Below are 11,362 nucleotides of genomic sequence, written 5' to 3'. Positions count from 1 at the left end.
AATCTGAGATTAAAAGAGCTTGTTGATTTTCAGTAGTAATCGGAATGGAATAGCATTTGATTATGGGATGTTGATCAGGTCTGTAATACTGACCCAACAAGTAGCACTTACTTTTGCAGATACCCAAGCTAATGCTCAGGTTGGGTCAATATTACTGACTTGGGAAGTGGTTAGGGATAAATTCATGAAAAGGATGTTGCAAATAAAATTCCTTGGAAGGGGAAGTTCCGTTAAAATTGATTCAAAGATTTTTTGGAGCCTTTTCAGCCAAAGTACCCCATTATGTATTACCTGGCAAACGCAACGCAGTGCTTTTGTTGGAGTTTTCTTGGTGAAAACAAAATTGATAAAACACAATTGAACATAATGAGAAGAACATGAGGAAAAAAAACACATTTAGAACGGCAAATCATGTGTGTGACTAAGTTTCAGCGGAAGAAGTAATTTGAATTCAAATTTCAAGGGTTACATGATTTAATTTCAACATTTTTGAAGTTAAGTGTCATTAAATCTACCCCAACAAAGAGCACTTACTATATTATTTCGAGAGTTAGTGCTTATGTTTGAGTATGTTTTCCGACAAGTTTAATCTTGATTGTGCATACTTGTTGGAATCCAGATAACAACACATGAATATAAAAAAAGAAACATTTGAATCAGAGGTATAAAGATCTTGTCGAAGTTCAGTAGTATTTGGAATAGAATAGGAATTTATTATGGGATGTTGATGAGGTCTGTAACACTGCCCCAACAAGTAGCACTTACTTTTCCAGATATCCAAGCTAATGCTCAAGTTGGGTCAATATTACTGATGTGGCAAGCAGTTATAAACAATGTGCTGTTGATTGAGTAATCTTGCTGACAACACAGTTGAAAGGCAGTGAGAAAAACATTACGTCTGAGGTTGGAAATGAAATTAACTTCTCAACTTAAATGGTTCTGGATTCCATTTCAACATTTTTCGAGTTAAGTGTCATTAAATCTACCCCAACAAAGAGCACTTACTATATTATATCAAGAGTTCGTGCTTATGTTTGAGTAAGTTTTCCGACAAGTTTAATCTTGCTTGTGCGTACTTGTTGGAATCCAGATAACAACACATGAATATTAAAAAAGAAACATTTGAATCAGAGGTATAAAGATCTTGTCGAAGTTCAGTAGTATTTGGAATAGAATAGGAATTTATTACGGGATGTTGATGAGGTCTGTAACACTGCCCCAACAAGTAGCACTTACTTTTCCAGATATCCAAGCTAATGCTCAAGTTGGGTCAATATTACTGATGTGGCAAGCAGTTATAAACAATATGCTGTTGGTTGAATAATCTTGCTGACAACACAGTTGAAAGGCAGCGAGAAAAACACTGTAAAACAGCAAGATTTAGAAAAGCAAATCAAATCCAATTAAGTACCTCTGAGGGTAGAAATGAAATTAACTTCTAAACTTAAATTGTTCTAGATTTCATTTCAACATTTTTTGAGTTAAGTGTCATTAAATCTACCCCAACAAAGAGCACTTACTATATTATATCAAGAGTTGGTGCTTATGTTTGAGTGAGTTTTCCGACAAGTTTAATCTTGCTTGTGCATACTTGTTCGAATCCCCCCCACAAAAAATAACCTGAAAATTCTAATAATAACCTTTGAAACAGAGATAAAAAGAGTTTGTCAATTTTCAGTAGTAGTCAGAATAGAATATGACTTTATTTTGGGAAGTTGATCAGGTCTGTAACACTGCCCCAACAAGTAGCACTTACTTTTCCAGATATCCAAGCTAATGCTCAAGTTGGGTCAATATTACTGATGTGGCAAGCAGTTATAAACAATGTGTGTGTTGGTTGAGTAATCTTGCTGACAACACAGTTGAAAGGCAGAGGTAAAAATATTATAAAATAACAAGATTTAGAAAGGCAAACCAAATCCAATTAAGTACGTCTGAGGGTGGAAATGAAATTAACTTCTCAACATAAATGGTTCTGGATTTCATTTCAACATTTTTCGAGTTAAGTGTCATTAAATCTACCCCAACAAAGAGCACTTACTATATTATATCAAGAGTTAGTGCTTGTGTTTGAGTAAATTTTCCGACAAGTTTAATCTTGCTTGTGCGTACTTGTTGGAATCCAGAAAACAACACGTGAAAATAAAAAAAGAAACATTTGAATCAGAGGTAAAAAGATCTTGTCGATTTTCAGTAGTAGTCAGAATAGAATAGGACTTTATTTTGGGAAGTTGATCAGGTCTGTAACACTGCTCCAACAAGTAGCACTTACTTTTCCAGATATCCAAGCTAATGCTCAAGTTGGGTCAATATTACTGATGTGGCAAGCTGTTATAAACAATGTGCTGTTGGTTGAGTAATCTTGCTGACAACACAGTTAAAAGGCAGTGAGAAAAACATTATGTCTGAGGTTGGAAATGAAATTAACTTCTCAACTTAAATGGTTCTGGATTTCATTTCGGCCTTTTTTTGAGTTAAGTGTCATTAAATCTACCCCAACAAAGAGCACTTTCTATATTATAAACAAGCTTTAGTGCTTATGTTTGGGTATTTTTTTCCGAACAAGTTAGATTTTGCTCGTCTTTACTTGTTGGAATCCAAAAGAGAATACCTGACATGTAAAATAAGAAAATTTGTATGAGAATTTAAAAAGCCTTGACAATTTTTAGTACTAATCGGAAGATCACTTCATATAAATCAAGTTGATTATGTCTAACCCTACCCCAACATGTAGCACTTATTATGTAGATGATCAAGCTAATACTCAAGTTGGATCAATAATATTGATTTGTAAAGTATTCCTGAGAATTCCCAGTACTGCTTTTTGTTCCCAATATGTAGAACGTATGTTTTTAAAGATAATCAAGCTAATTACAAAAGTTATATAGATAATACTTACTTGGGATGTTGTCATAAATATTGTCAGTCGTGCATTTTTCTTCCTTTTTTGGCAGGCCCTCCACTGCTACATAGTGAGGTTTCGTTGGGTTATATGCAACGTTCCCCACTATAAATACAAAAGACAACTATTGAAACCCGAACCCGCCTACCGTGCCATTGACTTGGGAGATTGTTTTGACCTCAGGTAAGTACTAAAGACTCAGTTAATTGAATGCGCAATTGTAGTCAATTCTCGATAAGCTTCAACACAATGATAGATTGTCAGCGCAATTAGATTTTTTTACAGCTGGCCAGGGACTATTAAACAGCATGACCAAAACAAATAGAACTTCTTTAACAAACCAACGTCAGTGAATTTCTTTGAGTAATCTTGCTTACAACACATTTTAACATTACAGAGAACACAACGAAATAATGACATTTTAAAAGGCGAGACAAATCAACTTGAGTACTTTTGCATATAATCAAGCTAATGCTCATGTTGGGTCAATAATACTGATGTGGCAAGCAGTTATAAACAATGTGCTGTTGGTTGAGTAATCTTGCTGACAACACAGTTGAAAGGCAGAGAGAAAAACACCGTAAAATGACCAGATTTAGAAAGGCAAATGAATTCCAATTAAGTACGTCTGAGGGTAGAAATGAAATGAACTTCCATTTAAATTGTTCTGGATTTCATTTCAACATTTTTTGAGTTAAGTGTCATTAAATCTACCCCAACAAAGAGCACTTACTATATTATATCAAGAGTTAGTGCTTATGTTTGAGTGAGTTTTCCGACAAGTTTAATCTTGCTTGTGTATACTTGTTGGAATCCAAAATACAACAACTGCAAATTAAAATTGAAACATTTTAATCTGAGATTAAAAGAGCTTGTTGATTTTCAGTAGTAATCGGAATGGAATAGCATTTGATTATGGGATGTTGATCAGGTCTGTAATACTGACCCAACAAGTAGCACTTACTTTTGCAGATACCCAAGCTAATGCTCAGGTTGGGTCAATATTACTGACTTGGGAAGTGGTTAGGGATAAATTCATGAAAAGGATGTTGCAAATAAAATTCCTTGGAAGGGGAAGTTCCGTTAAAATTGATTCAAAGATTTTTTGGAGCCTTTTCAGCCAAAGTACCCCATTATGTATTACCTGGCAAACGCAACGCAGTGCTTTTGTTGGAGTTTTCTTGGTGAAAACAAAATTGATAAAACACAATTGAACATAATGAGAAGAACATGAGGAAAAAAAACACATTTAGAACGGCAAATCATGTGTGTGACTAAGTTTCAGCGGAAGAAGTAATTTGAATTCAAATTTCAAGGGTTACATGATTTAATTTCAACATTTTTGAAGTTAAGTGTCATTAAATCTACCCCAACAAAGAGCACTTACTATATTATTTCGAGAGTTAGTGCTTATGTTTGAGTATGTTTTCCGACAAGTTTAATCTTGATTGTGCATACTTGTTGGAATCCAGATAACAACACATGAATATAAAAAAAGAAACATTTGAATCAGAGGTATAAAGATCTTGTCGAAGTTCAGTAGTATTTGGAATAGAATAGGAATTTATTATGGGATGTTGATGAGGTCTGTAACACTGCCCCAACAAGTAGCACTTACTTTTCCAGATATCCAAGCTAATGCTCAAGTTGGGTCAATATTACTGATGTGGCAAGCAGTTATAAACAATGTGCTGTTGATTGAGTAATCTTGCTGACAACACAGTTGAAAGGCAGTGAGAAAAACATTACGTCTGAGGTTGGAAATGAAATTAACTTCTCAACTTAAATGGTTCTGGATTCCATTTCAACATTTTTCGAGTTAAGTGTCATTAAATCTACCCCAACAAAGAGCACTTACTATATTATATCAAGAGTTCGTGCTTATGTTTGAGTAAGTTTTCCGACAAGTTTAATCTTGCTTGTGCGTACTTGTTGGAATCCAGATAACAACACATGAATATTAAAAAAGAAACATTTGAATCAGAGGTATAAAGATCTTGTCGAAGTTCAGTAGTATTTGGAATAGAATAGGAATTTATTACGGGATGTTGATGAGGTCTGTAACACTGCCCCAACAAGTAGCACTTACTTTTCCAGATATCCAAGCTAATGCTCAAGTTGGGTCAATATTACTGATGTGGCAAGCAGTTATAAACAATATGCTGTTGGTTGAATAATCTTGCTGACAACACAGTTGAAAGGCAGCGAGAAAAACACTGTAAAACAGCAAGATTTAGAAAAGCAAATCAAATCCAATTAAGTACCTCTGAGGGTAGAAATGAAATTAACTTCTAAACTTAAATTGTTCTAGATTTCATTTCAACATTTTTTGAGTTAAGTGTCATTAAATCTACCCCAACAAAGAGCACTTACTATATTATATCAAGAGTTGGTGCTTATGTTTGAGTGAGTTTTCCGACAAGTTTAATCTTGCTTGTGCATACTTGTTCGAATCCCCCCCACAAAAAATAACCTGAAAATTCTAATAATAACCTTTGAAACAGAGATAAAAAGAGTTTGTCAATTTTCAGTAGTAGTCAGAATAGAATATGACTTTATTTTGGGAAGTTGATCAGGTCTGTAACACTGCCCCAACAAGTAGCACTTACTTTTCCAGATATCCAAGCTAATGCTCAAGTTGGGTCAATATTACTGATGTGGCAAGCAGTTATAAACAATGTGTGTGTTGGTTGAGTAATCTTGCTGACAACACAGTTGAAAGGCAGAGGTAAAAATATTATAAAATAACAAGATTTAGAAAGGCAAACCAAATCCAATTAAGTACGTCTGAGGGTGGAAATGAAATTAACTTCTCAACATAAATGGTTCTGGATTTCATTTCAACATTTTTCGAGTTAATTGTCATTAAATCTACCCCAACAAAGAGCACTTACTATATTATAACAAGAGTTAGTGCTTGTGTTTGAGTAAATTTTCCGACAAGTTTAATCTTGCTTGTGCGTACTTGTTGGAATCCAGATAACAACACATGAATATAAAAAAAGAAACATTTGAATCAGAGGTATAAAGATCTTGTCGAAGTTCAGTAGTATTTGGAATAGAATTACGGGATGTTGATGAGGTCTGTAACACTGCCCCAACAAGTAGCACTTACTTTTCCAGATATCCAAGCTAATGCTCAAGTTGGGTCAATATTACTGATGTGGCAAGCAGTTATAAACAATGTGCTGTTGGTTGAATAATCTTGCTGACAACACAGTTGAAAGGCAGTGAGAAAAACATTACGTCTGAGGTTGGAAATGAAATTAACTTCTCAACTTAAATGGTTCTTGATTTCATTTCAACATTTTTCGAGTTAAGTGTCATTAAATCTACCCCAACAAAGAGCACTTACTATATTATATCAAGAGTTAGTGCTTGTGTTTGAGTAAATTTTCCGACAAGTTTAATCTTGCTTGTGCGTACTTGTTGGAATCCAGAAAACAACACGTGAAAATAAAAAAAGAAACATTTGAATCAGAGGTAAAAAGATCTTGTCGATTTTCAGTAGTAGTCAGAATAGAATAGGACTTTATTTTGGGAAGTTGATCAGGTCTGTAACACTGCTCCAACAAGTAGCACTTACTTTTCCAGATATCCAAGCTAATGCTCAAGTTGGGTCAATATTACTGATGTGGCAAGCTGTTATAAACAATGTGCTGTTGGTTGAGTAATCTTGCTGACAACACAGTTAAAAGGCAGTGAGAAAAACATTATGTCTGAGGTTGGAAATGAAATTAACTTCTCAACTTAAATGGTTCTGGATTTCATTTCGGCCTTTTTTTGAGTTAAGTGTCATTAAATCTACCCCAACAAAGAGCACTTTCTATATTATAAACAAGCTTTAGTGCTTATGTTTGGGTATTTTTTTCCGAACAAGTTAGATTTTGCTCGTCTTTACTTGTTGGAATCCAAAAGAGAATACCTGACATGTAAAATAAGAAAATTTGTATGAGAATTTAAAAAGCCTTGACAATTTTTAGTACTAATCGGAAGATCACTTCATATAAATCAAGTTGATTATGTCTAACCCTACCCCAACATGTAGCACTTATTATGTAGATGATCAAGCTAATACTCAAGTTGGGTCAATAATATTGATTTGTAAAGTATTCCTGAGAATTCCCAGTACTGCTTTTTGTTCCCAATATGTCGAACGTATGTTTTTAAAGATAATCAAGCTAATTACAAAAGTTATATAGATAATACTTACTTGGGATGTTGTCATAAATATTGTCAGTCGTGCATTTTTCTTCCTTTTTTGGCAGGCCCTCCACTGCTACATAGTGAGGTTTCGTTGGGTTATATGCAACGTTCCCCACTATAAATACAAAAGACAACTATTGAAACCCGAACCCGCCTACCGTGCCATTGACTTGGGAGATTGTTTTGACCTCAGGTAAGTACTAAAGACTCAGTTAATTGAATGCGCAATTGTAGTCAATTCTCGATAAGCTTCAACACAATGATAGATTGTCAGCGCAATTAGATTTTTTTACAGCTGGCCAGGGACTATTAAACAGCATGACCAAAACAAATAGAACTTCTTTAACAAACCAACGTCAGTGAATTTCTTTGAGTAATCTTGCTTACAACACATTTTAACATTACAGAGAACACAACGAAATAATGACATTTTAAAAGGCGAGACAAATCAACTTGAGTACTTTTGCATATAATCAAGCTAATGCTCATGTTGGGTCAATAATACTGATGTGGCAAGCAGTTATAAACAATGTGCTGTTGGTTGAGTAATCTTGCTGACAACACAGTTGAAAGGCAGAGAGAAAAACACCGTAAAATGACCAGATTTAGAAAGGCAAATGAATTCCAATTAAGTACGTCTGAGGGTAGAAATGAAATGAACTTCCATTTAAATTGTTCTGGATTTCATTTCAACATTTTTTGAGTTAAGTGTCATTAAATCTACCCCAACAAAGAGCACTTACTATATTATATCAAGAGTTAGTGCTTATGTTTGAGTGAGTTTTCCGACAAGTTTAATCTTGCTTGTGTATACTTGTTGGAATCCAAAATACAACAACTGCAAATTAAAATTGAAACATTTTAATCTGAGATTAAAAGAGCTTGTTGATTTTCAGTAGTAATCGGAATGGAATAGCATTTGATTATGGGATGTTGATCAGGTCTGTAATACTGACCCAACAAGTAGCACTTACTTTTGCAGATACCCAAGCTAATGCTCAGGTTGGGTCAATATTACTGACTTGGGAAGTGGTTAGGGATAAATTCATGAAAAGGATGTTGCAAATAAAATTCCTTGGAAGGGGAAGTTCCGTTAAAATTGATTCAAAGATTTTTTGGAGCCTTTTCAGCCAAAGTACCCCATTATGTATTACCTGGCAAACGCAACGCAGTGCTTTTGTTGGAGTTTTCTTGGTGAAAACAAAATTGATAAAACACAATTGAACATAATGAGAAGAACATGAGGAAAAAAAACACATTTAGAACGGCAAATCATGTGTGTGACTAAGTTTCAGCGGAAGAAGTAATTTGAATTCAAATTTCAAGGGTTACATGATTTAATTTCAACATTTTTGAAGTTAAGTGTCATTAAATCTACCCCAACAAAGAGCACTTACTATATTATTTCGAGAGTTAGTGCTTATGTTTGAGTATGTTTTCCGACAAGTTTAATCTTGATTGTGCATACTTGTTGGAATCCAGATAACAACACATGAATATAAAAAAAGAAACATTTGAATCAGAGGTATAAAGATCTTGTCGAAGTTCAGTAGTATTTGGAATAGAATAGGAATTTATTATGGGATGTTGATGAGGTCTGTAACACTGCCCCAACAAGTAGCACTTACTTTTCCAGATATCCAAGCTAATGCTCAAGTTGGGTCAATATTACTGATGTGGCAAGCAGTTATAAACAATGTGCTGTTGATTGAGTAATCTTGCTGACAACACAGTTGAAAGGCAGTGAGAAAAACATTACGTCTGAGGTTGGAAATGAAATTAACTTCTCAACTTAAATGGTTCTGGATTCCATTTCAACATTTTTCGAGTTAAGTGTCATTAAATCTACCCCAACAAAGAGCACTTACTATATTATATCAAGAGTTCGTGCTTATGTTTGAGTAAGTTTTCCGACAAGTTTAATCTTGCTTGTGCGTACTTGTTGGAATCCAGATAACAACACATGAATATAAAAATAGAAACATTTGAATCAGAGGTAAAAAGATCTTGTCGAAGTTCAGTAGTATTTGGAATAGAATAGGAATTTATTACGGGATGTTGATGAGGTCTGTAACACTGCCCCAACAAGTAGCACTTACTTTTCCAGATAAATCCAAGCTAATGCTCAAGTTGGGTAAATATTACTTATGTGGCAAGCAGTTATAAACAATATGCTGTTGGTTGAATAATCTTGCTGACAACACAGTTGAAAGGCAGCGAGAAAAACACTGTAAAACAGCAAGATTTAGAAAAGCAAATCAAATCCAATTAAGTACCTCTGAGGGTAGAAATGAAATTAACTTCTAAACTTAAATTGTTCTAGATTTCATTTCAACATTTTTTGAGTTAAGTGTCATTAAATCTACCCCAACAAAGAGCACTTACTATATTATATCAAGAGTTCGTGCTTATGTTTGAGTAAGTTTTCCGACAAGTTTAATCTTGCTTGTGCATACTTGTTCGAATCCCCCCCACAAAAAATCACCTGAAAATTCTAATAATAACCTTTGAATCAGAGATAAAAAGAGTTTGTCAATTTTCAGTAGTAGTCAGAATAGAATATGACTTTATTTTGGGAAGTTGATCAGGTCTGTAATACTGCCCCAACAAGCAGCACTTACTTTTCCAGATATCCAAGCTAATGCTCAAGTTGGGTCAATATTACTGATGTGGCAAGCAGTTATAAACAATGTGCTGTTGGTTGAGTAATCTTGCTGACAACACAGTTAAAAGGCAGTGAGAAAAACATTATGTCTGAGGTTGGAAATGAAATTAACTTGTCAACTTAAATGGTTCTTGATTTTATTTCAACATTTTTTGAGTTAAGTGTCATTAAATCTACCCCAACAAAGAGCACTTACTATATTATATCAAGAGTTCGTGCTTATGTTTGAGTAAGTTTTCCGACAAGTTTAATCTTGCTTGTGCATACTTGTTCGAATCCCCCCCACAAAAAATCACCTGAAAATTCTAATAATAACCTTTGAATCAGAGATAAAAAGAGTTTGTCAATTTTCGGTAGTAGTCAGAATAGAATATGACTTTATTTTGGGAAGTTGATCAGGTCTGTAATACTGCCCCAACAAGCAGCACTTACTTTTCCAGATATCCAAGCTAATGCTCAAGTTGGGTCAATATTACTGATGTGGCAAGCAGTTATAAACAATGTGCTGTTGATTGAGTAATCTTGCTGACAACACAGTTGAAAGGCAGTGAGAAAAACATTACGTCTGAGGTTGGAAATGAAATTAATTTCTCAACTTAAATGGTTCTGGATTTCATTTCAACATTTTTCGAGTTAAGTGTCATTAAATCTACCCCAACAAAGAGCACTTACTATATTATATCAAGAGTTCGTGCTTATGTTTGAGTAAGTTTTCCGACAAGTTTAATCTTGCTTGTGTGTACTTGTTGGAATCCAGGAAACAACTCATGAAAATAAAAATAGAAACATTTGAATCAGAGGTAAAAAGATCTTGTCGAAGTTCAGTAGTATTTGGAATAGAATAGGAATTTATTACGGGATGTTGATGAGGTCTGTAACACTGCCCCAACAAGTAGCACTTACTTTTCCAGATAAATCCAAGCTAATGCTCAAGTTGGGTCAATATTACTGATGTGGCAAGCAGTTATAAACAATGTGCTGTTGGTTGAGTAATCTTGCTGACAACACAGTTGAAAGGCAGCGAGAAAAACACTGTAAAACAGCAAGATTTAGAAAAGCAAATCAAATCCAATTAAGTACCTCTGAGGGTAGAAATGAAATTAACTTCTAAACTTAAATTGTTCTAGATTTCATTTCAACATTTTTTGAGTTAAGTGTCATTAAATCTACCCCAACAAAGAGCACTTACTATATTATATCAAGAGTTGGTGCTTATGTTTGAGTGAGTTTTCCGACAAGTTTAATCTTGCTTGTGCATACTTGTTCGAATCCCCCCCACAAAAAATAACCTGAAAATTCTAATAATAACCTTTGAAACAGAGATAAAAAGAGTTTGTCAATTTTCAGTAGTAGTCAGAATAGAATATGACTTTATTTTGGGAAGTTGATCAGGTCTGTAACACTGCCCCAACAAGTAGCACTTACTTTTCCAGATATCCAAGCTAATGCTCAAGTTGGGTCAATATTACTGATGTGGCAAGCAGTTATAAACAATGTGTGTGTTGGTTGAGTAATCTTGCTGAAAACACAGTTGAAAGGCAGAGGTAAAAATATTATAAAATAACAAGATTTAGAAAGGCAAACCAAAT

The sequence above is a fragment of the Stigmatopora argus genome, chromosome 20 (genome assembly GCF_051989625.1).
Source record: "Stigmatopora argus isolate UIUO_Sarg chromosome 20, RoL_Sarg_1.0, whole genome shotgun sequence".
Taxonomy (NCBI): Eukaryota; Metazoa; Chordata; class Actinopteri; order Syngnathiformes; family Syngnathidae; genus Stigmatopora; species Stigmatopora argus.
The sequence above is the reverse complement of the archived record's forward strand: the minus strand, read 5'-3'. Positions refer to the sequence as shown.